The sequence below is a fragment of the Podarcis melisellensis genome (assembly GCF_964234715.1).
Source record: "Podarcis melisellensis genome assembly, chromosome: 2".
In the NCBI taxonomy this organism is placed as follows: domain Eukaryota; kingdom Metazoa; phylum Chordata; class Lepidosauria; order Squamata; family Lacertidae; genus Podarcis; species Podarcis melisellensis.
Window position 1 is genome coordinate 26,656,525 of NC_138529.1, and position 26,548 is coordinate 26,683,072.

Below are 26,548 nucleotides of genomic sequence, written 5' to 3' on the forward strand. Positions count from 1 at the left end.
TTATTTATTCAGCTGTTCCTTGTAGCCACAGGAGTGGTGCAGCAGCCCTAATGCTCTCCTGCTTTGAAGGGCTTCCCTCGTTCCCTGCCAGAGCAGCTTTTCATATGCCCTGGAGCACCCGCAGAGCTGCACCTCCATCAAAATGATGGAAAAGCCAACATGCCCAGGACTGCCACGAGCACTTTAGATTGCACAGAAGGCCCTGAGGCATCAGGGTTGTGCTTTTTGAATTGATTCCCAAAGTATAGCACAGAACTATGCATCATAAAAACCTAGAACAGGTCAACAGCAAGAAAATATAACTGAAAATATAAACCAGTTTCATATATTGTTTACATTGGCTGTGAAATGATACTAAATATAAGTTTTGGGCAGGTTAATCAGTATTCTCTGTTATTTTCTCTTACAAGGGCAGAAAAGGAAACCCCCTCTCTCTATAGATTTACTTTTTTACAATATATATATATATAGCTTGATTGTTAAGAAATTAAATCTGTATGAAAGCCCACTCATATTCATCCTTGTTTAACTCCTTTAACTCTTTGCCCACACACTGAGTTATACCAGCATCTTCTTTTGGTGTTCCCCACCATCACAGCCCACCCCCCCCCCCATGTAAATTTTAATTGATGTATAGTTTCAGCTGCCCATTCACTCTCAAACTGCTCCTGTTCCATAGCTCTTTTCTTTGCAACATCTGGCATTGTCTATTGCTAGAGGCAAGAACACCGGACTTGGCAGGTGATTGGTTTGGCTCGCTGTGACTGTTTATTTGCCATGGATGAATTAACCATTAGTTAATCATCAACATGAAAGCCAGGCTCTTTTTTTTTGTTGACCATAGTATTCTTCTGGACCATCTTGGTGAGTTGGTGGCACTGTACTTCAGTCATCACACTCCTGCCTCCAGGGCTGTTTCCACAAAGTAGCACTCTCCTAGAAGGTGTAGGTCCACAGCTTGGGGGTACTTCTTGATTCAGCACTGTCATTGTCACTTCAAGTGGCTTTGGTGACCAGGTGTGCCCTTTTTCCAGTTCTGGCTGGTTAACCAGCGACAGCCCCTTATGGACGAAAACGGACAAAAATGGCTTGGCTACTGTACTCCATGCTCTGGTAACTTCCAGGCTAGATAATTGGAAAACACTCCACGTGTTAGGATTCTTGCTCCGTGTTTGCAGTCATGGGATTGTTGTCTATCACATGGCAGTGTATGTTTTCATTCCACAGTGTGGGAAGTGACGGAGACAAGATGTTTTGTGTTACTGTGTTCTGAAAAGTGGAACTATTGTCCTTTGTTTCTTCCTCTCTTTGCTGTCTGATGAGAAAGAGGAAGGAGCTAAGTCAGAATGCTCCGAGTGTATTATATGTAAATAAAGTAGATTAGCCAAGATGCTGAGTTATTGAGTCTGTTACGCGAACCACCAATACTCTGCACATTCCTAAGCATGCTGATGCTTCAGTCACTGTGATGTTCCGGAAGAATAAAGCTTTTGAAGCTCCCAAACGATCGACCAGGAGGGAGAGAACATGCCAGTCGGGCATATGTCTCTACCAGGGTCCTACATGAGAGTAGGATGATCATAACACCATGTGCCCCTCGAGGTAACAACTTTCATTGGTCCAAAGTGCAGTAGCCAAATTACTGGCTGAGGTTCCGTGTAGAGCTTAACATAACCCCTGCTTTAAAACAGCTGCCCTGGTTGCCAACTCATAGCCAGAAACAGTGCTCATGTTTGTGTTCAAAGTCCTAAACAGATCACGCCTCTAATATCTGAAAGACCGCCTCTTTCCTGAATGACTCCCTTGGGTGCTATGATCAGCAGAGGGGTGCTCTTCATTGTTACATCACTCTGAGAACTGGGTGGTGGCAGCAGTGCAGGAGAGGGCTTGTTTTGTGGCAGCTCCTAAGTTGTGGAGCTGCCACAAAGATGTGGGTCTTGCATCTTCATTACACAGCTTTTGGAGAATGCCGAAGATGCACAGCTTTTGGAGAATGCCCCGGATTTTTGATACCTGTGATATGGATGAAGGGCAGGTAAATAATAACAACAACAATAAAGAAATGCAACCTCACCAGCTTGAGTGCCAGAGTTTGGAGGGAGGGATTACAATGAACTGTGCAGCACATTCCAAATAAAAATGCTCTATTTCTCTTTGTTATGTGGGCAGGCAGAATAATGTGAAGGCCTCCAGCTATTCATTTGCTAGCTCTTCAAGTGCCTGGATAAGCGTTATGAGGAGGAACTGCAGTGTGGTCACCTAGCAACCTTATTTGGTTTTCAAAACAGGTGATCTGAGGGTGCTTAAAATGTAATATAATTGATGAGGGGCGGGGAGGAGGAAACCTTCACTGGAATAGCAGAACAGCAGTCTTTGAGACATTGTCCCTTTTCAGCTTAAAGTGATAAACGAGTAGCTACTTCAAATGCCATCAGTACCTCTTTGGTGGAAATGGTGGAGATTATAGCGGCAGGAGCAGACCCAGTGCCGGATTTACGTATAAGCTAAACAAGCTGTAGCTTAGGGCCCCACTCTTGGGGTCCCCCAAAAATTCACTATTAATATACTTCTTCTTAATTGTAGTTCAGTTCAACAATTACTTTGATAAAATACATATTATGTTATGTGCAAATGGCCAGTGTGGTGTAGTGGTTAAGAGTGGTGGACTCGTAATCTGGTGAACTGGGTTTGCTTCCCCGCTGCTCCACATGCAGCTGCTGGGTGACCTTGGGCTAGTCACATTTTGAAGTCTCTCAGCCCCACTCACCTCACAGAGTGTATGTTGTGGGGGAGGAAGGGAAAGGAGAATGTTAGGCACTTTGAGACTCCTTTGGGTAGTGATAAAGCGGGATATCAAATCCAAACTCCTCCTCCACACTACCTCTTCTTCTTCTTCTTCTTCATCTTCTTCTTTAGATACTTATCATGTCCATAAATTACCATATAGCATATTTTCAACAAACAAAAAACAGTGACAATTTGTTGCTGACAAAGGACAGCTGGACATATAAAGGGCCCCATTACCTTCAGTAGCTTAGGGCCTCATCAAACCTAAATCCAGCCCTGAGCAGACCCCAACACAAATGAGAGGAAATAAGGGGAGGCAGCCCCACTGCAGGCCCAGCACAGTCTAGGACCAAATGGAATCAACCTCCCCTGAGGGGCAGCCCCCTAACTCGACCCACACCTCTGCTCCCAATCCCACCACCACCACTACCTTCAGGGACGTATGCCATGCCCTGCTGTCTAGCAATGAGATGAGTCTTTGGGACACATTCAGGTAGACACAATCACATGGTAGGCAAAGCTTAGGCTTTGTGCTTTATCGATTTCTGATCCCAGCTTTGCATGTCTGCTTAAAGTCAGGGGAAATGCCATTTAAGGGTGGCCAAAAGAATGAATTCCTGTCACACACAAACACAGTCTCCTTAGGTCAGGGACACTCATGCAGTGCAGCCCGTCTCTACGGGCTTTCAAGTCTTCCACATCTGCCCATCTGGACATCAGATAAGAAGAACAGTATCACCAGCATAATCCAAGGCTGATCTTACTTAATGTGGTCACAGGAGCCAATGTTGGTAGCTTTAAAAGAAGAAGGCTAATAGCCCCAAACACTTAACGCTTAACCCCCATGTTCAGAGGCAGTGTTACCTGAGGTCAAGGACATGGAATGGCTAACTCTACCACGTCCTATTTGAGAACTTCCAGGGGATGTCTAGCTGGTCATCACTGGAGATGCTGCTGCTGCTGGAGAAGTCAGACCTTTGATTGAACCCGACAAGGCAGTTCTTACTGTGTTGTCGGTGTGAAACTGCCCTGCTTCATTTAATCTTGGCGGAGAGGCTCCTCCTGAACATCACAACTGAAACTAAAGTACTAAGCCAGAATTAGAAGAAGGTCTCCTGTGAGCTCATTCTCTATAGGTGTCATGGATCCAAAGACAAACCGTGCGCAGTAGGTGGAAAGATTATGCTTTTTGGCAGTGCTTAATTAACATAATTCTATTAGAATCCTGCCCGGCACTCTGTTCCTTTATTTCTCTTGTTGTTTTTTTCCTCTTTTTTGATCATCCCCTGTGCCACTTTGAAATGGAGATAAACCAAGATGGCCCCAGGGTCTCCTTTGAAACACAACAGCGACGCCACTTGCAATAAGCCATGCTCCTGACACACCGAGACTGTTAAATCAAACTGGTTTGAGGCTTTAAGACAACTTCATTTCATGGTGTGTTTATTTTTAAAAATATTTTTTTGAAGCTCTATTGTTGGTAACATCATAAAGCAAACATACTTAAAATGATGGGATATTTCCCGCTGGGACTAAATTTACTCTTTTTATTTCCTGTGTTCTGTTATTTGTCTTGACTGTGAGCAGGGAATACAGCTCAGGACGCACCAAGCTGAGGTGTTTGCTTTCCATGGAGGAACTATCGACCAATTGGGATGCTTGTATGGAGGAAGGGTGAGAGTCCGGTCTACAGGAAACAAGAAGTATCCCATTGTGTGGTTTGACTCTGCAGCAGCAGGAGGAGTGCCGCCTTGAAATGCAATGAAACAAAATACAGTTCAACAGAAGAAAAGTAATGCTGTAAACAAGAGTTGAATTGAATTGTAATAGGACAGCCAAATGTTCTTCATAACACGCAGCTGGACCCTAACTGTATTTACTCAGAATTAACTCACACCAATTGCAACGGGATTTGCTTCCAGCTAGGTGCCCATGCCAGATACATCAAAACCAGGGGAAATCTCTGGCTGTCGGCAGTTTTCGCTCAAGTCAGTGATAATGCAGAAATGGAGTGTTGACATACTCAAGCTAACACAACAGTGTCTAGGCAGAAATATGAAAACATCAGAAAACAAATCTCAGATAAATTTGTACGTCATTCAAATGTACGTCCAATTCACAAACCAACAACCAGTTAGAACCCACTTAGATACAGAGACATCATAGAGTACTAACTCTTGGAGAACAGGCATGGGAGACACTTATCACCACTTCCAAGCTCACCTAGTAGGACTCCGTTTGACCCTTGGTATGAATCCGACCCAACAGGGCTCTTCTGTTTATTGTATTCATACACCCACAAAAACTGATCTGCTCAAGTGAGCTGTAAAACATTGGAGGAGGGGACCTAGTGACATCACAACTCATCCTCCACTGACAGCAAAATTGCAGGATGCATTCCTGCCCGCCCCCTACTCTCAATGATGGGAAAGAAGCTGTTTTCCCATATGCAGTGGCACATATGATATGAAGACACCATTCACTAGGAAATTTAAGATACGCAAACAAGCAAATGTGGTTTTGATTTTGCAAAATAAAATAAAATAAATCCCATTTCAGAAGGGGAACAAAACCTGGGAATGATCCAACCAAAGTGAAGCACTTCTATAACCTGTTAATTTCAATAGGAAAATCCTTTGCCTATATCCTATATTCACATGTGAAAAAGAAAAATATATTTTATAGCTGTTTTTAGATTCTGCATTATAGTCAATGGAAGGTGAATCAGCTTTGGTTTTAACAGATCACATTTGAGTCCAATTAACAAATCAAACCAGAATGACACAAAGCAGATCCAAAACAGATCAGGATGCCTCCAAATAATATAGATACATACCCTCCAACATTTCTCCGATGAAAATAGGGATGTTCCATTCCACAGTGATAATTTTACTATTTATACTCCACACATCTTATTGGGTTGCCCTAGCACTCTGGGCAGCCTCCAACATATATAAAAACATAATTAAACATTAAACATTAAAAAAACTTCCCTATACAGGATTGCTTTCAGATGGCTCAGTGGTTGGATATCCTCCAACATTTCACCAATCGAAATAGGGACATCCTAAGCTGGTGGTGCTGTGGGGTAAACCACAGAGCCTAGGACCAGCTAATCAGAAGGTCGACGGTTCGAATCCCTGCGACGGGGTGAGCTCCTGTTGCTTGGTCCCTGCTCTGGCCAACCTAGAGTTTGAAAGCACATCAAAGTGCAAGTAGATAAATAGGTACCGCTCCAGCAGGAAGGTAAACGGTGTTTCTGTGCGCTGCTCTGGTTCACCAGAAGCAGTGGCTTAGTCATGCTGGCCATATGACCCGGAAGCTGTACGCCGGCTCCCTCAGCCAGTAAAACAAGATGAGCGCCGCAACCCCAGAGTCATCCACGACTGGACCTAAAGGTCAGGGGTCCCTTTACCTTTACCTTTAAGGAAAAGCGGGGCATTCCAGAATGGCTTCTCTAAACTAGGGATGTCCCTGGGAAATAAGGACACTTGGAGGGTCTATAGATACAAGCGGAATCTTTCAGTCACTGCACATCTCAAAGTATACATGCATATACTTAGTTGCACACACTCCAAACCAAAAGCTGGGAGGGGGAGAAAAGGAAAAGGAAAGCAGCTTAACAGTTAACCTTTAGCTAATAAAGAACGGTGTCAACCAAAGCAGTGGATGCCACAATCTGTTGCCACAGCAGAATAGCCCCTGTCTTGCATCCCCAAGCAGATGTGCCTCAGAGGCAAGTGGGTTGCAGCCTTCAAATGTTGAGTGCAATCTACGAGTAGAATTCCAAGCCATTAACTTTTTTTTAGTCATCTGTGATTAAAACAGTCGTTGTAGGTATAACAGACAAGAGTCAGTTTCCCTATTAATCTCATTTGGCCTGTTATTTCTAGAGATGCAGCTGAGATGTTGCTGTCCCGGTTCGGGGAGCTCCCCCCTCTGAAAAAAAGAAGACACGTTGTGCCCTTTAAACATCTGTCAGCACACCTCCCCAGTTTCTTTGTAATGGTAAACTTGAATGAGGAGACAGGATGTGGGCAGACAAAAGGAATGAATGTAACAATGCCAAGTATCAGACTCGATAACAACCTGTTCGGACCACAAACAGTGAGATAATAAGATTTGGCAAATTTCAGTTCAGTGTTACCTAGAAGCTGATCAGATGGATGGCAGTAGACAACATATGGACCTTTCTCAGAAATGGGAAACTACAGGGGGGGAAAAGAGGAACTCACCACAAACACCTCCCTTGTTCTTTTAGAATGGCAATGGCACCCACCTGAGAGGTGTCAGAACTGAGTTGCAGTAAGCTCTAGCTGAAAATTAGCCGTGGTCACAACAATATACAGACCAAAAAACAGGTGCAAATATCTTTTTAATCAAAATTATGTACGCATGTCTCAGATTTGAAAAAAAAACCACCACAATCACAGGTGGAATCTCATTTATTGTCAAACTCACCATTAGCCTTTTTTCAGGCACTCAAAGTCCTACATATCTTCATTGGGATGTGCGTAGATAACCTCACGTATGGCTATAGGAACAGAGGGCTCCCTTCTCTGCATATTCTAATGGATAAAGGTAAAGGTAAAGGGACCCTGTCAGGGAACTGCCATCTAAAGCGCCGGGGGCGCAAAGGCTCACTGAGGTTGAGAGAGGAGTAGCAGCGGAAGAGGGAACCAGTAGAGGGCGAGCAAGAACTCCAAGGGAAAGTGAGTCGGAGGGATGGCTCAGAGACGCTTCCAGCGAAAACAGTGGGGAGGTCTCAGGACCTCCTATAGGGACACCCACACCTCGCCGGAAACTGTCACGCCGAGAGGCCAGACGACGTGTTTCCGTTAAAGAGCTTTTATGTTGGAAACGATTCCGAAAGCAGCCACTTTCGGATTCTACTAGTGATTGACGCAGCCATGCTGGAGGGGCTCCGTCACAGGCAGAGGTTTGAAAACCTGATCAAACTCTGAGGGACTTGCATTTTACGCACAAGCAGCTCATCGTCCCATCACAGCAATCCGAAAGTCACCGAAAGCCAGCTTGTGCAGGGAAAAGCATCATGAGCAACCCAGCCGGAACCGGAGGAGCAGGAGCAGCTGGAGGGGGTCCAAGCCTGGAAGAAAGGTACAGGGCGTTGGAGATCCAGTTGGCGCTGCAAACGGCGAGGCTTGAGGAGAGGAGGGCTCAGGATGCAGAAAAGGGAAAGGAGAAAACCACCCCGCTCGCCAGAAAGGTGCCAGGATTGGTGCAGAAATTCGGGGGGGATCCCAGGAACTATCATGCCTTTAGAACAGAGATGCAATACGCTCTAAACTTGCAGTTTGATGACTTCCCCGACGAGGAATCGCGAGTGGCTTTTGTGATTGGCCATCTCGAATCCGGGGCGAAAGATTGGGTTAGACCCCTGATGGCAGCGAATAATGAGATCCTAAAGGACACGAGGAAGTTTTTTCGTGCCATGGACCTGATGTTTTCCAGCGATATTGAGCAGGGGGTGGTGCGAAGGCAGTTAATGGCTTGCCAGCAAGGAAGCAGATCTGTCCGTGAGTACTGGACTGAGTTTACTATGCTGATTCATAAATTGGGGTGGGACCTATCGGCGGAGCCCATCCAAATGCTTTTCGAAGAGGGGCTTTCTTCAACCGTCAAAGATGAGCTTTCCCGGGGGCCCAGGGCGGAGTCTATGGATCAGTTAACCAAATCTGCGTTGTGCATAGGAGCGCGCCAGGAGGCGAGGGCTTTGGAAAAGCGGGAAGGGAAAGGAGACCGTTGGAGGGAGTTCTGCATTCCAGACATTCCAGAGCCACCTTTCCCGCCGGCAGAGCCGATGGAAGTTGGAACAGCGCGGGCGCGCGCAGTTTCAAATCCCAGTGAAGGGCGGAAGAAGGAGGGAAGGAGCGCCAAGAGATGTTATCTCTGCCAACAGCCAGGGCACTTTGCCAGAGTCTGCCCACAAAGAAAGGAATGGCAAGGGATGGCAGGAGCTGTTGGGGGAAAGGAAGAGGAAGGCAAGGAGCAAGTAAAAGCCAACGCCTGGCTGCCACCGTCGGGGCACAGCAGCCAGGCCAAAGAGCAGTGAAAGTGCCCATGCCGGAACCTCCCAGACCCGCTTTAGTGATAGAGGTGTTACTAGAGCTGCCAAACGGACACCCACTAAAGATCAAGGCGCTTTTGAATTCAGGCAGCTCCTGTAATTTCATAAGGAGTTTGCAGCTGAGCACCAGATACAAACCATCCCTTTAAGTAACCCCTTGCAGGTGACTACGATTGACGGCAGAGAGCTGTTGGGGGGAGAAGTTAGCCAACAGACTGTCCCGATGATAATGAGGGTGGCAAGGCACACCGAACAGATAGCGTTTAATGTGGCCATCCTGGGAGGAGCGCCCATCATTTTGGGGATGAGCTGGCTGGCGCTACACGATCCGCTAGTGGGCTGGCATCAGAGGGTGGTCTCCTTTGGGTCAGCGCATTGCCTAGAACACTGCAAGGAGGGGAAGGTTTCGGGAGGAGACAGAGTCACCCTAGCCGGGATGGAAGTAATGGACAAAGGGAAGGTGCCCCCGCAATACGCAGATCTGAGCAACGTATTCAGCGAAAGGGAAGCAGACAAACTGCCACCGCATAGACCCTTTGACTGTCAAATCAACCTACTCCCTGGGGCCCAACTCCCAGTAGGCAAACTGTACGCCATGTCAGACAGGGAGATGCAGGAGCTGAGGGAGTTCATTGACAAAAACCTGAAGCGAGGTTTCATCAGAGAGTCCCGAGCGGTGGGGGGCAGCCCAGTGTTTTTTGTGGACAAAAAGAACACAGACAAACCGAGACTGGTGTGTGACTTTAGGGCCCTCAATGCAGTGTCGGAGCCCCTGGCTTTCCCTATGCCCCGAATTGATGACATTTTGACCAGAGTAAGGAAGGGAAAGATTTTTACAAAGCTGGACCTGCGGGGGGCGTACAATCTGATACGCATAAGGAAGGGAGATGAATGGAAGACCACCATGTTTACCCCTTTGGGAGCCTTTGAATACCTCGTTATGCCCTTCGGTCTACAAGGGGGCTCCGCGTGTTTTCAAGCTTTTATAAACCACGTTCTGGGACCTTTGCTCTACAAGAATTGTGTGGCCTTTTTAGACGACGTGTTGGTGTATTCGGAAGATGAGGAACAGCATGTGAGGGACGTTCGAGAAGTGTTGGGCAGGCTGCAAGCCAACCAGCTGTGGGTGAAACTGGAGAAGTGCCAGTTTCATACCAAGGAGGTGGAATTCCTGGGGTACCGCTTGTCAGACAAGGGATTGGCCATGGATCCAGGCAAGGTCCAAGCGGTACTGGAATGGAAGACACCGAAGACCAAGAAGGACGTGCAAAGATTCTTGGGGTTTGGGAACTTTTATCGGAAGTTCATCAAGAACTTTGCCCACTTGACGGCGCCCATCACCGACTGCCTCAGCAGCAAGAAGAAATTTGTTTGGACGGTAGAGGCGGATCGAGCCTTTGAAGAACTGAAAAGGGCTTTCGCCTCGGAAGAACAACTTCTGCATGTGGATTTACGAAAACCCATGAGAGTGGAAACCGATGCATCCGACCGGGCGGTAGGGGCGGTCCTTCTTCAACCGGGGAGGAGTGCGTCGGAGTGGAGACCGTGTGCCTTCTTCTCGCGGAAGCTGAATAAATCCGAGAGGAATTACACGGTGTATGACAGGGAACTACTTGCCATTCACGAAGCATTCCGGAGGTGGAGACATTTATTAATTGGGGCACAACACAAGGTGCAAGTGTGCACCGACCACAAGAATTTAGAGTATTGGAGAACAGCTCGAGTGCTCAACCAACGACAAGTGAGATGGGCACAGGAATTCTCCAAATTCAACTTTGAAATTTGTTATGTGCCAGGCCCAGAAAACGTCAGGGCGGACGCGCTCTCACGCAAACCAGAGTATTGGGAAGGGGAGGGGGTGATCGAAGAGAGACATGTCATCCCTGAGGACCGCTGGGTGTGTGGGGCGGCGCTGGTGGGGCAACGAGAACTGGTAGAGGAAACGGAAAATGATGAATATGCCCAGGATAAGCTCAGAGGTCTCAGGGGGGAGGGCGAGAGCCCCGGAGGTTTTGAGGAAAGAAATGGGGCATTGTATTACAAAGGGGCACTGTATATACCCGAAGGTGAATTGAGGGGGAGAGTACTCAAGCAGTTGCATGATAGCCCCACGGCGGGACATTTTGGACAACACAAGACCATGTGGTTGGTTACCAGGGAATTTTGGTGGCCTAAGGTGAGGGAAGATGTAAGGGAGTATGTAAGAGGGTGTGACCAATGTCAGCGAGCCAAAGGGGAAAGAAGGGCGCCGGCAGGGTTATTAGAACCATTACCCACACCAGAACGGCCTTGGGAAGCGATATCAATAGATTTTATGACGGATCTGCCAAAGTCCAAGGGGAAAACAGCCATCATGGTAGTAGTAGACCTGTTAACTAAGATGTGCCACTTTGTAGCATGCTCACATGCAGTCACAGCGGAAGAAACAGCGAAGTTGTTTGTAGAACACATCTTTAGGTTGCACGGGGCTCCCTTGAGGGTGATCTCAGATCGCGGCAAACAATTTACTTCCAGGTTCTGGAGGAAGCTCATGAGCTTGCTGCACGTGGAAGTCAATTTTTCAACTGCCCGGCACCCTGAAACCAACGGGCAGGCGGAAAGAGCAAATGGCATTCTTCAACAATATCTGAGGTGTTATGTCAATGACAGAGAGAACGATTGGGTCGAAAAGTTGGCGTTGGCAGAATTTGCCTACAATAATGCGGAGAATGTGTCCACAGGGATGAGTCCCTTTTTGGCTAATTACGGGTGTCACCCCAGGGCATTTCCAGGGGAAGGAGGGGAGAGATGGAGCGTCCCAGCGGCTGAACATTTTGTAGAAGAGATGGAAGCGATCCATCATCAGCTCCAGCTCAACTTAGAAAGGGCTAAGGCACAATATAAGAAGCAGGCAGACAAGAACAGAAGGGAAGGTGAAACCATAAGGGTGGGGGATCAAGTGTGGTTGTCAACCCAAGGGTTGCCGTTCAAAGGGGGTTGTAAGAAATTGAGGCCCAGAAGATTGGGACCCTTTGAGGTCATTCAGCAGGTCAACCCGGTAGCTTTCAAACTCCGATTACCCAACCACATGAAATTGCACCCAGTGTTCCACAGGTCGTTACTGTCACCATACAGGGGGGGACGTGAAGGGGAGTACGTCAGGGGACCAGCCTTGGAAGAGAGGGAACGCCGCAACCATGTAGCGGAAATCCTCGATTCCAGGTGGAAGGGAAATCAGGTGGAGTATTTGGTGGCGTGGGAAGGGGAACCGGAGTCAGAAAACACCTGGGTGAATGCAGAGGAAGTCAATGACGAGGTTTTAACAGAAACGTTCCACCAAAGGTTCCCGAGGAAACCTCAGCCGATAGCAAGGTTTAGGAGGGAGTATTTCGGCACCACCGATGAGGAAGAGGAAATGGAAGGGTTCGCGGAGTCGGAGTTGGAAGAGGGAGTGGACTCCGATGACGAAGATTACCGAGAGAGTAGGAACAGCAACAAGTGGAGGGAAGTGTTCGCGACGTCGGAAGACGAAGGAGGTTCTTTCAGGGGTTTTACCTCCTCACCGCCAGTAGGGGAGGAGACGGGAGGGGGTGAAGGGGGCCCTGGAGGGGAGGTGGATGTCAGGGAACTGCCATCTAAAGCGCCGGGGGCGCAAAGGCTCACTGAGGTTGAGAGAGGAGTAGCAGCGGAAGAGGGAACCAGTAGAGGGCGAGCAAGAACTCCAAGGGAAAGTGAGTCGGAGGGATGGCTCAGAGACGCTTCCAGCGAAAACAGTGGGGAGGTCTCAGGACCTCCTATAGGGACACCCACACCTCGCCGGAAACTGTCACGCCGAGAGGCCAGACGACGTGTTTCCGTTAAAGAGCTTTTATGTTGGAAACGATTCCGAAAGCAGCCACTTTCGGATTCTACTAGTGATTGACGCAGCCATGCTGGAGGGGCTCCGTCACAGGCAGAGGTTTGAAAACCTGATCAAACTCTGAGGGACTTGCATTTTACGCACAAGCAGCTCATCGTCCCATCACAGACCCCTGACCATTAGGTCCAGTCGTGGACGTCTCTGGGGTTGCGGCGCTCATCTCGCTCTATAGGCCGAGGGTGCTGGCATTTGTCCGCAGACAGCTTCCAGGTCATGCGGCCAGCATGACTAAGCTGCTTCTGGCGAACCAGAGCAGCACACAGAAACGCCGTTTACCTTCCTGCTGGAGCAGTACCTATTGATCTACTTGCACTTGGAGTGCTTTCGAACTGCTAGGTGGGCAGGAGCTGGGACAGAACAATGGGAGCTCACCCCAACCCAGGGATTCGAACCGCCAACCTTGATTGGCAAACCCTAGGCTCTGTGGTTTAGACCACAGCGCCACCCGCGTCCCATATTCTAATGGATACATGTGGGTCAGAGCAAGGTAGAACACGCTATTGTGCATTCACGGTACTCCGAGAGCATTCATAGTACGCTCTTCAAATGTCTGAAGTGGGCTGTTGCATTTCTGGATATTCTCCATTACCTCCTCCAGTGGTCCAGATGAACATCTGAGCTTGCCTTCCCTTGCCCAAAGTCCTAGAATGAAAAATATCACAACATGATTTTAAAATCCTCTGTGTGGTAAAGAAATAGACAAGTGCCTCTGCCCACTGCCTTCTTCTCCTCCACCACCACCACCACCATATAAATATAACTTAATATCTATGTGGAGATAAGAAATTTAACTTGTGTGGCTCTCCAACGCCTCTCAAAAAAAGAAGAGAAAAAGGAAGGAAATACTGTATGACACAGATCAGGCTCCACATGGAGTTACTGTTTCAGATTTTATGTTATGTGACTGGAGGGAAGGTGTTTGCTCTTCCACCAGCAAACAGACTCCCAGGTGGTCAGGTAGGTGAATGAACCAGGTTCATAATTTTCAAACAGTTGGTAATTAGACGAGCTGTGTGACAGAGCCTTTAAGAGGTCATCTAAGCCCTGTTAATTAATAGATTGTCATTACGTGTCTCATCTGAATGGAGCAGAAGCAAGATCTGTTTATCCAAAACAGAAATTGGTGTGGTGCTGGAATGACTGCCACAGTTTTAAAAAATGCATTATTTACATAGAAATAAGGAAGAAAATGACTGAGGGAGAAATTCAGCATAGCGCTAATTTGATTGTTCCCGTCTGCACAAGCATTTCTGCTTGCCAGATGGAACGATTCCCCTTTTCTTCTTCCTCTTCTTCTTCTTCTTCTTCTTCTTCTTCTTCTTCTTCTTCTTCTTCTTCTTCTCCCCTTGCACACTGTTCTGGGGGTCCTCCCCCCCCAGTGGATTTGACAGAGGCACTGGAGGGGGAGGGGATAAAGCCCTGCTGCCCTAGCAAGCATCCCTGTGCTGCCTTTTGCTAGGTTAGTTGCACCCGGACACGTTTTGAGTTTCCTTTTTGGAAAGAGCCTCTAATAAATATAACGAATAAACAAAACAGATCAATGAAAGACTGGCAAAGGCTGCGTAGTTTCTTTTGGCATATTGGGTATTTATGATTCAACTGCTGTTAAACGAAAGGCCCACAGTTGATTTGGGATCAAGGCTGTTGGTCAAGTCCCAGGGGGTGGTTTGAAGGCAGGTGAGCCCATCACCTTGCCAAAGCTACTTAGGTCTCAGTCTGCTCAGTACCTGGATGAGTTTGTTGGCACCCATCTGTCTTGGGAGACAATGTTGGAATGAGCCTTTGGGGCTGAAGTCAAACTGTTGGAGAGTTACAGCACCTTCTGTGGCTGTAGAGACTGATACAGGAGAGACATATTTTGTTGCAGCTGGAAAAGATGAAGGGGTACAGTTGTGCTGGATGAGTGACCACCTGATGTCAGGAGTCCAGGCTCCCACTTGATAACACAGCAAGCGTAGTTAATTAAAAAGGGTGATTTATTGTCAAAACAAACAGATAGTTCTGGACGGCTCTAACACAGCCTCCAACATCATCAGTCAAGATGACCCTTCTGAAGAATCCTTTCGATTTCTACAGAATATATTGAACCGTCGTCCTTTGCACCTCTTGTTTTGCTTCCGATCTAGCAACCCTCCCATTCAATGCCTCCTTGGGGAGATTGAACTAGCCCCAACCTCTTCCTGCTTGGACGACCTATCTCTGTGTGTTTTTGTGCCTAATTTTGTGCCAAAGGAGAGCTTTGACTGGGTTCCAGCCCGCTTCCAGTCATTCCCTTATCAGCTGGCAATCCAGTGAGTGGGGGAATCAGCAATAGCCAATGTTCATCCTGTATGTTAACTCTCTCTGTTCCTTGTCTGCTTTCTTCAGCTGACTGCAAACCTTCACTGGCAGCTGTCTCATTCATGACACCTGGGAACCTCATAGAATCATAAAATCTTAGAGCAGGATGGGGTCAAAAGGTCATTAACAGATGGCCATCCAACCTCTGCTTAAAAAGCTCCAAGGAAGGAGAGTCTACTATCTCTTGTGGGAGTCTGTTCCATTGCTGAACAGCTCTTACTGTCAGAAAGCTCTTCCTGATGTTTAGTCGGAATCTCATTTCTTGCAACTTGAAGCCATTGGTTCAAGTCCTACCCTCAAGAGCAGCAGAAAACAAGTATGTTCCCTCTTCCACGTGACAGTCCTCAAGATATTTGAAGGTGGCTATCATATCTCCTCTCCGTCTGCTCTTTTCCAGGCTAAACATACCCAGCTCCTTCAAGCACTCCTCATAAGGCTTAGTTTCCCAAGTGTGCAACCTTCAAGGCAGAAGAAAAGCGAGATATCAATGAAGTTGAAAAAGAAAGAAGTAATGAGTATTTCTCACCCCCAAATCAGGAGAGCAAAAAGACATTTCTCTGCCACAGCAAGGCTCCCCCACCCTGCAGAGAAATTCCGACCCTCTGGAGAAGTGCTCCCCTGACCCTTAAAATGCTGTCATCTATATACAACCAGTATGGATGTGGGTGGCGCTGTGAGTTAAAACACAAAGCCTAGGACTTGCCGATCAGAAGGTCGGCGGTTCGAATCCCCGCGACGGGGTGAACTCCCGTTGCTCGGTCCCTGCTCCTGCCAACCTAGCAGTTCGGAAGCACGTCAAAGTGCAAGTAGATAAATAGGTACTGCTCCGGCAGGAAGGTAAATGGCATTTCCGTGCGCTGCTTTGGTTTGCCAGAAGCGGCTTAGTCATGCTGGCCACATGACCCGGAAGCTGTACGCCGGCTCCCTCAGCCAATAAAGCGAGATGAGCGCCGCAACCCCAGAGTCAGCCACAACTGGACCTAATGGTCAGGGGTCCCTTTACCTATTTATACACAACCAGAGTTTCAGGATACCTAAGTTCCTGCTATATACGCATTCCCATGCATGAGGCTTAATGGGACAACTCTTAGTTTGTAATGCTTAAAAGGGGGGAAGGGACTTAACATTGGCCAGAATGCTCATTTGCATCACAAACGCCTTGTTTCTGCATTAGCCATGATCAGGCATTGACGCAAGTAGCATGGGAGAGGCTCAAGGACCTTTTACGGCTCTTGTTAAAGCAAGGTCTCAAAGCAAAAGGAACTCGTGGTCTTACAATGTGAGGCCCTTGGCAAAGCCTCGAATGCACTAGGGTAGTTGCCTTTGCCAAACTGCAGTGATTACCTAAGTGGCTGTACATGATTGTGTGAGGGCAAGAATGGTGGGTAACTGCTGCTTTAAAAAACAAAACAGCATCTATTATATTTGGAAATAATTTAAAGCCATTGCTTTAAATTACTTGTCGGTCTTGTGTTTGGATGGAGCCTAGGATGCAGCCTAAAGTCACTTGGCAGCCGAGGACTTCAAAGCCTTCCTGGCCATCAGAGGAAGAGCCCAGAAATAAATCCACTCCTTTGAAACCAGACTTCAGGAGCCTCCATTTCAAATGTTAACTCTTCCTTATTACAATGGCAATAATGCTTTCTTCAGTTCATAAAGAACACTGAGTTTGGAAGCTCGGGGTTGCTCTTCAGGCTGCTCTTTAACTCCTTTCGGATATTCTCATTCATTTCCTTTCTCTGGAAAAATGAAATAGACCAGCTGCAGCGTCGAAATGGCTTACCTTTGGCTTCTTCACACATCTGTCCAGTAAGAGGTGGAGGAAGGAACCTTGGGGTGGAAGGGAGCCCCAGGCCCTTTCAACTCAACATGAAAGTTCCTTGGAAGAACAGGTGGTGGGCCACCGCCTTCCATGCACAAATTCAGCAAGCAGGGCTGGTCCTGCAGCCAGTGATTTAGGTAATAGTGGTGCCACGGCTCTGAGTAGCAGCCAAGACTCTTGACATGGAGGGAGAGGAACCAGTCAGGTTAAGAGACCCCAGAGATGCAAGGTCAGGTTTGAATGGGAGCCTCAGCATCGTACCTCTGATACTCCTCTTCTGTCCCAGGCAGTGGTCCCAGCTCGAGGGCAGGGTCCTAGCCCAAGTGGGGTAATGTACTAAGCCACTAGTGGAAAACTAGATCCAGGCGGTGGACAGGATCCAAAGCTCCACCGTCTCCATGGGTCATTTTGACAGATGGGTGTGGATGACTGCTTTCAGAGCCTTGCTTCTCCACCTATTGGCTCAATCTCCCCAGGACTGGACGGTGAAATCTTAAAATATTGGTGTGGTGGATGGTGCAAACCATGGTAGCCACTGAGAAGACCCCATATATAGTGCTTCTACAGACCCTCCAAGTGTCCTTATTTTCCAGGGGTAGTCCCGGATTGACAGAAGTCGTCCCAGTTTCTGATTTGTCCCATTTTTCTGATTTGTCCCATTTTTCCTGAGGACGCCCCTATTTTCATTGGAGAAATGTTGGAGGGTAAATTGGCATCTCCCGCATTAAGTTCTGCTAGTACACGAGCCCCTGCACTTCATTCAGGTATTTGTCCCTACGGTGGTACCTTGGGTTACAAACACTTCGGGTTACAAACTCCGCTAACCCAGAAGTAGTTGCTCTGGGTTGCAAACTTTGCCCCAGGGTAAGAACAGAAATTGTGTGGCGGTGGCGAGGTGGCAGTGGGAGGCCACATTAACAAAAGCACGCCTCAGGTTAAGAACGGTTTCAGGTTAAGAACTGCCCTCCGGAATGAATTAAGTTCATAACCCGAGGTACCACTGTACCTGTCCTCTGCTTGTGTAGTCTTAGGTGCTTAAACACATTTGAATAAACATCCAGATTAACTTAAAATGGATGAAGAGGCAACACCTCTTGAAAGGAGGGGGGATTATAAATAATGAAAGGAATCTATAAGTAATTACTTTGTTATTAATTAGGAATGATGAATAGAGAACACCTAACGACTACACAGGAGTCGTTCAAGCCTTAATGTCCTTGTTCTTACCACGTTAAAATTGATTCGCCAGAAGCCAGTGAGGAAAAAATATACAGCCACCGAGAAAGGGAATCAACAGCAGTGGTGGATTATCAGGAGGGTTTTCTGCAGGAAGGAAGAAAGTCAACCTGTGCCATATTTCAGACTTAGCGCAATGTTCCTCCAAGCCTAAAACAACAACAACATTGAATAGAGTTCGCCAACTAGACATGGGGGGATAGCTTTGCTGTGGAGTGGGGTGGAGGAGATAGCCTTCAGTAAAGGGCCACAAAAGCTACTTGGCACTTGAATAGTACAGCTAGCGAATGCTCAGTGCCTAGAAAATAAAATGAAAAATAGAATTAACAATTCTTGACACCTCAAGAGGGAGAACACAGGTCTTGAGGAGAGAGACAGAGAGAGCTGCAATGCTCATCGACAGAAACGTAATAAGCAATATTTGATATGTGGGGCATGACACTTGCAAAACCCCATTTGGCTCAGCGTTCCCAATAACAATGGATGTAACAGCTGAGGAAAGAAGCTGCCTTTTCCTGTAACTGATATATTGTCATTTCTAGGAAAATGTGATCTTCCCTCTACAAAGGCACTGCCTTGAGGAATGAAAGCTCATTCCAGTGTAGCATAGAAGTAACCCAATATCCTTTAATTGCACACATACACAAAAAAGCCCGTCTCAAAAGGAAGCAGATGAGCTTTCTCCTGTAATGTTACCTGTCCACAGTGCAGAGTTAATATATAAAGATATATAATTTGTGTATTTCTGAGGCACAATCACATCTGGTCTGAAAAGTGAGAAGAAGGGTGAACGGCCTCCCTTTCTTTTCTAAATGGCACCTTTAGTTTTCAGTAAATGTTACATTACGTCCACAGTGATGGGGCTGTGTAAGACGGGCATCTTTGCAAAGAACACAGCATGTTGCTGAACCCCCTCTTGAGTCAGGGGACTCCTACTCTTTATTTGCAGCCTCTCTGACATTTTCATAATGACTGTGGATCTCAGATTACAACATACTTGGCCATTCGCTGCAATAACTGGGAGTCTTTATGGAGGCCCTTCTGTGAGTTTAAGTCACAGTTCATTAAGACTCCGGCTTATTAGAACCTTTTTCTGTTCAGCCCAGCACAATGCAAAAAAAAAACCCAAAACCGACATTGAGGTCAGCAAAGTGTCAGGTGAGCATTTCCTTGCTTAACTCCAGAATGAAGCCTGAATGACCAAAAGACTTTATTTTCAGTTGCCCCTTCTCAGCGGAGAGTTCAGAGCACTCCTTCCTGCCGTCACCCTGCCGCATCCCTGACCTACCATTTCCTTGCCCTTACATGTCCAGTGCCATTTTCCATTGTTCTCATCATCAGATCATGCGCTCAAACTCATTAATGTATAAAATTAATTAATTTGCATCAATATATCAAATTACGTGTGGTGCGGAGGAAGTAGCGAGAGAGACGTTTTCCTCTTCCTCTCTCATCACACCAAATGCAGAGGGCATCTGTAATGAAGCTGAATTAATGGAAGAGATAAAAAGGAATTACTTTTTCACACAGGTCATGGTGGGATTTGCTGCTGTAAAATGTGGGGATGGTTTGTTTGGGGATCAGACCTGTTCATGGAGGTTAAGGCTATTCATCCAGCAACAGAGGTAGTAGTAGTAGTAGTAGTCAGTGGCGTAGCGTGGGTTGTCAGCACCCGGGGCAAGGCAAGTAATTTGCACCCCCTAACCCGTGGATTTGCGTCCCCTAACCCTAACCCCCAGATGTTGCGCCCGGTGCGGCCGGCCCCCCCTGCACCCCCCACGCTACGCCATAATAATTTATAATTTATACCCCACCGATCTGGCTGGGTTTTCCAAGTCACTTTGGGCAGCTTCCAACAAAATATTAAAATACAATACTGTAGTGTGTCAAACACTAAAAGCTTCCCCAAACAGGGCTGCCTTCAGATGTCTTCTAAAAGTTTGGTAGTTGTTTTTCTCTTTGACATCTGGTGGGAGGGCGTTCCACAGGACGGGTGCCACTACCAAGAAGGCCCTCTGCCTGGTTCCCTGTTACTTGGCTTCTCACAGTGAGGGAACCACCAGAAGGCCCTCGGCGCTGGACCTCAGTGTCCAGGTGGAACAATTCCAGTTGCTGGGAATCACAAATGAGGAGAGTGTTGTTATGTTCATGCCCTGCTTGTAGCCTGTGGTTGGCCACAGCAAGAACAGGGTGCTTGTCAAAATAGGTCTTGGGTCAGCAGGACTTCCTTAATTTTTACTTCTTGCAGGCTGGAGTACCATATTCCTTGTCATTCCTTTCTTCTCAACACCGTTGCATCAACACAGGTCTTAAGCAGTAGGTTTTGCCAAAGTTGTGCGTCCCAAAGGTAAAATCAACATGCTCTTGATTTGATCACAGTGTGCAGCAGTTCTAGATATATACAAGGAGAGAAATCCCCCCTTTTTTATCTTGCTTTTTCACTCCATCACCCCCAAAGCATTGCAGCACAATTTAGAGCTACTCCATTTATGAGTCAATGATGCCTGCAGATCTTCCTTTGTGAAGTGGGACTTTTGTGATATTACCTTGGAGACTAATTAAGCTGAATATGAGTGCCAGAACACCTTGACACCAAGAAGGTTAATGGGCCGAGCCTATCTCCCTCTCGGAGCTGAGAAGCCCGCATGGAAGTCAACTTGGCGACATTAATTGTCGTATCGAGCGGAGCAGAGCGAATGCCTCTGAAGGCATTCTTTGCCATTACATTAATGGCATTGCCGTGTCTATGTTCTTTAAGTAATTGGCAGACTTTTTCCTCACAGGTCTTGTCCTCCATTTGCTTTCACAGAAGATTAGACACCATTGTGTACACTATCATCCGAGTGCATAAGTTGCATGCATAGAAAACCAGAATATAATGCGTTGACAGGAGAGAAGAGTAAAGACAGGAGCGAGAGAAAGGGTTGTGGGGGAGGAAGGGAGGGAAGGGAGAGAGAGAGAGAGGGAGGGAGAGAGAGAGAGAGAGAGAGAGAGAGAGAGAGAGAGAGAGAGAGAGAGGTGAAAATATGTCAGGTTTTGTCTCTTCAGCCCTTGTTGTGGTATCTCCGTTGCAAAAGCAAAGCTTAAACCATGACAATTTCCATTATCTCCGGAGTCTGATCTGCATTTTATTTTTCATAAAAGAGCTAATTGAAGGTAGGTGGATTGCAGCTGCTTTGTTTGTAGAAAAGCAATATCTAAATGGTTTTTGGTACACAAGATCAATGAAGGTCAAAGCTAAATTCAGACTACTTAGCTTTGTATGGTTTATTCAGAGATGGCTTTGCAGGGACGCATTAGTATTCTGATTCAGCACGCAAGGGCCGATAACTCTGGGTTCCACCACATGCGAAAGGGAGTGATAATTTATCAGAACCTTGTCTAGCACCTTCCTCTTCTTTGCCTGGCCTGGACCATATCAATTTTTCTGAGGGGAAACATTACAAGCAATATATTCCTGCAGTGATCAAGGTGTTTAAATGAAAAAGTGCAGAGCATGCAGGATAGGTCAGAGTGAAGATTCCATATGATCTGTCTATTGGGTGATTGCCAATTACCAGTTCGCCCTGATTGGTTCACTGGCATTGCTCTGAATTTGATTGGTGCTTAACATTCATTCACACTCCTACGTCCTTTGACCAGCTGTGCATTAACTAGGTCAGCTAAGGCTGGAGACAGAGAAATATTAATATGCTTATTATTTATTAAATTTTTATGCTGTCTTTCATCTGAGGACCACAGGGCGGTTTACAATATAAAAACACAAAAAATGTATAACATAGTAGCCAGCAAACAAAATATTTTCCCCTCTTTGTTGTTGTTGTTTTGTTGTTTAGTCGTTTAGTCGTGTCCGACTCTTCGTGACCCCATGGACCAGAGCATGCCAGGCACTCCTGTCTTCCACTGCCTCCCGCAGTTTGGTCAAACTCATGCTGGTAGCTTCGAGAACACTGTCCAACCATCTCGTCCTCTGTCGTCCCCTTCTCCTTGTGCCCTCAATCTTTCCCAACATCAGGTTCTTTTCCAGGGAGTCTTCTCTTCTCAATCGGTGGTCAAAGTACTGGAGCCTCAGCTTCAGGATCTGTCCTTCCAGTAAGCACTCAGGGCTGATTTCCCTAAGAATGGATAGGTTTGATCTTCTTGCAGTCCACGGGACTCTCAAGAGTCTCCTCCAGCACCATAATTCAAAAGCATCAATCCTTCAGCGATCAGCCTTCTTTATGGTCCAGCTCTCACTTCCATATTTCCCCCTCACACAACAGATTAAAAGGCCGTAGATTGTTTAAATAGTCAAAGGCCTGAGAGAAAAGGAAAGTTATTTGCCTTGTAGTTAATGATACTTAATGCAGGCACCAGCTGAGCTTCCCAGGAGAGAGCATTCCGTGAGTGGGGAGCCAACACAGAAAAGGCTCGTTCTTGTGTTGCCAGCCTTCAGACCTCTTGTGGAGGATGCAAAAGACATTGGATGATTGCAAGGTCGTATGGGGAGAGGCAGTCCTGGAGGCTATTTAAGGCTTTAGAGGTTGAAACCAGCACTTTGAATGGGGGCCCAGAAACTAATTGGCATCCAGTGCAGCTGGACAAGGATCAGCAATATAACACATTGCAGTAATCTAACCTAGAGGTTACCAGAGCATAGTCAGCAGAAGCTAGGCTATCCCTGTCCAGATAGAGGTGCTGTTGGCTCACCAGTTAAAGCTGGAGAAAGGCCCTCTGTGCCAACTCGCATCAGCCCCAGGCTGATGGTCAGAGGTCATAGATGCTGTGGATCAGCAATAACTGAGAGGCACAGGTTGTCAGTCCCTTCAACAGGACTTCCAGTGTTTGGCTGTCTGAGTTCATTGGTTATTAAAATCAAAGAGGCTTAGGAAAGAGACATTCAAGAAAAGCATGGAGACTTGACAGTTTCCTTCTGGACTTCACAGTCCAGGTTTGGGCTGGGAAATGGGGGAAAAAATATCCTTATGACAAGGAAGGAGACTGATGAATAGAACAGGGAATTTAATTCCTACTTCCAGAGTTAGGCTATGGAATGGCACAGACAATGGAGTTGGGTGAAAAAAGAGGGCAGGTAGTAATAAATGATGATGAGTTTCTTCTGAAAGAAGAACTGAATGCAGTATAAATGGAGAAGGAGGAGATTCGGTCCCCAATGCTCACATGGGACGAAGTCCTATGAATGTGGTGAATATGAATGAGCTCTCAGGTGCAGCAAGAGGGGTCTTGGGTTTGAAGATTTTGGGCTCCCATTGACGCTATGGTACCTGCAGTTCCAGGCATGAATTATGCAGATCAGCATTCTTACTAATTTAACAAATCCAGAGCTGGTCACACAGGAAGGAAGGAGGGAGTGTGGAAAGAATCTATGCTTATCAGTAACAGATACTGTGGTGTGCATCAATTTGAGATCACCAGCTATTTGCAGGTGCTAAAAGCAACCTGGAGCAAGAGGTGGAAGGAATAAAAGGGGGGGCGGGACCTGTAAGCATGAAAGCGTGTTTTTAATTCTTCCCTGATCACCAATTTGCCTCTTGGTTGGTCGACTTGGTTTTGCTGGTTTGTAAAATGATGGGCTCTTAGCATAATCCCAGCACCCTCGTTTAAAATGGAAATAAAGTAGCACAAAAAGGGCAACAATCTGGCATCTGTTGAAAAAAAAGGGGGGAGAGAGAGATGAATCAATTGGATTTGGCAGCTGTGATATCCAAGACCAGAAGGAGCATATCTATCTATGATGTGAAATGTAGAATTAAGTGGAAGGCTTTAGAAACAGTTTGCTTTTGGCTGCTCGCCCTTTGCAGACACAAGAGTTCAGTGGCTGTTTCTGAGCAATGTAACACTGAGCTTTGCTACAACCGATTGATTTCATCCTACAGCTGAAATGGGTGGCCAGCCTAAAATTCTAGTGCTGCATCACTAATTATTTAAGGATAAATCAGCTGAGATTGAACCATTCTCTGGGCACTGGTGCATGACACGCTGACCATCTGAACATCATTTTTAACTCAGTTTTTGTTATGTGCATATATGCCTTCTTTCAGTGCTTGAGGAATGTTTGTTATATCAGCATCAATCTGTCACCAAAACTGAAGAAGCAGCTGCTTTGCAGATTTTATTGAACCACAGGCCTGTATAACTTGTGACACACATAAACCCCACCGCAAGTCGGATGCAGCCCACCAGCCATCTATTATGGCGTGTCAGTTGCTTGGCAACCTATATTTTTCAGGCAAAAATGGCAAGTTTATCAAGTCTCTGATGGACCATAGTCCACATTGGGCCTGGTGGGTCACAGGTTGTGTAAATGGAAAGTGTAATGTTGGTGGTCAACAAATGAGGTTCAAAGACTGTCTCAAGGCAAATCTTTAAAAATATACTATAAACAACGACAACTCGGAAACACTGGCCTGCAAGTGCTCCAATTCGAGAACAGCCTATACCAAAGGTGTCATGGGCTTTGAAGACACTTAAACTCAGGATGAAAGGGAGAAATGAGCTAAGAGGAAGGCACACTTGGCAAACCCTCACCATGATCAACTCCCGCCCGGAAACCTATGTCTCCTCTGTGGAAGGACATGTGGATCCAGAATTGACCTCCACAGTCACTTACAGTCCTACTGTTAAAACTGTGTTTATGGAAGACAATCTTCCTCGGCTACGAGTGATCACCAAAGAAGAAGGGCCTGTCATTCCATTTCCGACAATTTTGTGTCGGAGTGAGGAGCAATAGGAAAGATCAAGTCCATGAGTGGTCATTCTTCACTCCTGGAAGTGTAACCTCTTGAACATCACCCCAAGATGCAAGGAGAAGACTGAAATGAGTAGGACTAATGCACTAGCCTTTTCCAAAAATGGGATGGTCCAGCAGTGATACAGCATCTGCTTTGCATGCATAAGGTCCTGAGTTCAATCCCATGCATCTCCAGGTGGGGCTGAGGGACCCTGGAGAGCCACTGCCAGTCAGTGTGGACATGGAATACTGAGCTAGATGGACCAGCAGTCTGTCCTGGTGTAAGGCAACTTCCTATATTCCTACGACGTAGCTTTCAAAGGCATACATAGGTGTTTTTTTCAACATGCTTCAGGTAGGCCCAAGCCTACATGAAAAGAGTGTGAAACAAGATTCAGGGACTGGCTAGATGAGGAGGAAAGGTGGGAAGCTACAGCCAGGGAACTCCACAGGGAAGCATTGGAGTGGGAAGGCTCTGAGCCAGGAGAATGGTGGTGGGATGCAGGAGAGATGTCAGAGGAAGAAGGGGCTGCAGGCAGATTGAAGGCTGAGCAAGCAATAGGTCTAAGTGAGGCTGAGGCAGCTGAACAGGAGGCAGAGGCTGTGACAGATCCACACCCACCTGCCAGTTCCACTATTTCCTTCTCCCCTTCTCCTCTGTTCCCAAGAACGAGGAAGGTGTAACATGTAGCAGAGCCAAAGGCACAGAGAACCCCTCCTCAAGGGAGTTTGTTTGGTAGGCAGCCAGCTGGGTTGGAGCCTTAAGGCTCAAATCCTCAGTCCTGGCAACTGCCTCACCAAGATTGTCCTGCCCATGGAGTTCTCTGCTGGGTGGGTTTTGTTTCATCTGCATAAAGAATCAACTTTACTGCTCATCTCTGAGTTTCTGTGCTGAACTGCAGCTGAACCAGCCCTGGCACTAGAGCAGTGATGGGTGTGGCCTGAGAAGGGGGTATGTGGCTGTGGAAGAAGTGTCACATAGAGAGAGTCCCACAGGCCAAATAGAGAGGCTTGGGGGCCACATTCAAGTCCTGTATCTTCAGTTCCCCACCTCTGTTGTAAAGAGGAGATGGGCTGTCACCATATACAAAGGCACACAAAAGCACACACATTTAGTTGCGCTGAAGTAGTTTCACCTCCAGCAGTGCAAATGACAGTGGATGAGAGTTATTTCCTAGTCACAATAGGAAATTGTCAGGTTTAGTGTCCTTTTATCCAGATTCTTTAAGGCCTGGACCAAAATAAGCGAGGCAAGGCCATTGTTGTTCCCGAGATATCGTTTGGGGCTCCATGCAGCTACTGATGGGTGCCCCTGTAGATGTGCTTGGTATTTTTTTTGGAATGCATTCACAACGTCAAGGTTTGCGTCTCCTACCCAAAGCGTTCCTCAATTTCACTCCCAGCTCCTGGCTGCATTAATATGATAATGATGAGTCATTTAACACTAAATTCCAAGGGTGAAGCCAATTACCTGTGTGCATATTGGTTAATGATGGAGATGCTAATGAGACCTTTTGCAGCTTGCATGAACTGAAATTGACCTATCAGAAGGTGTGATTCCGGCTCACCTAAACTGCCGCTTGACTGAAATTATCAGAGAGGTATTAATATCCCAGCAGCGAAGGAACAAAAGATGTAGTGCAGCTG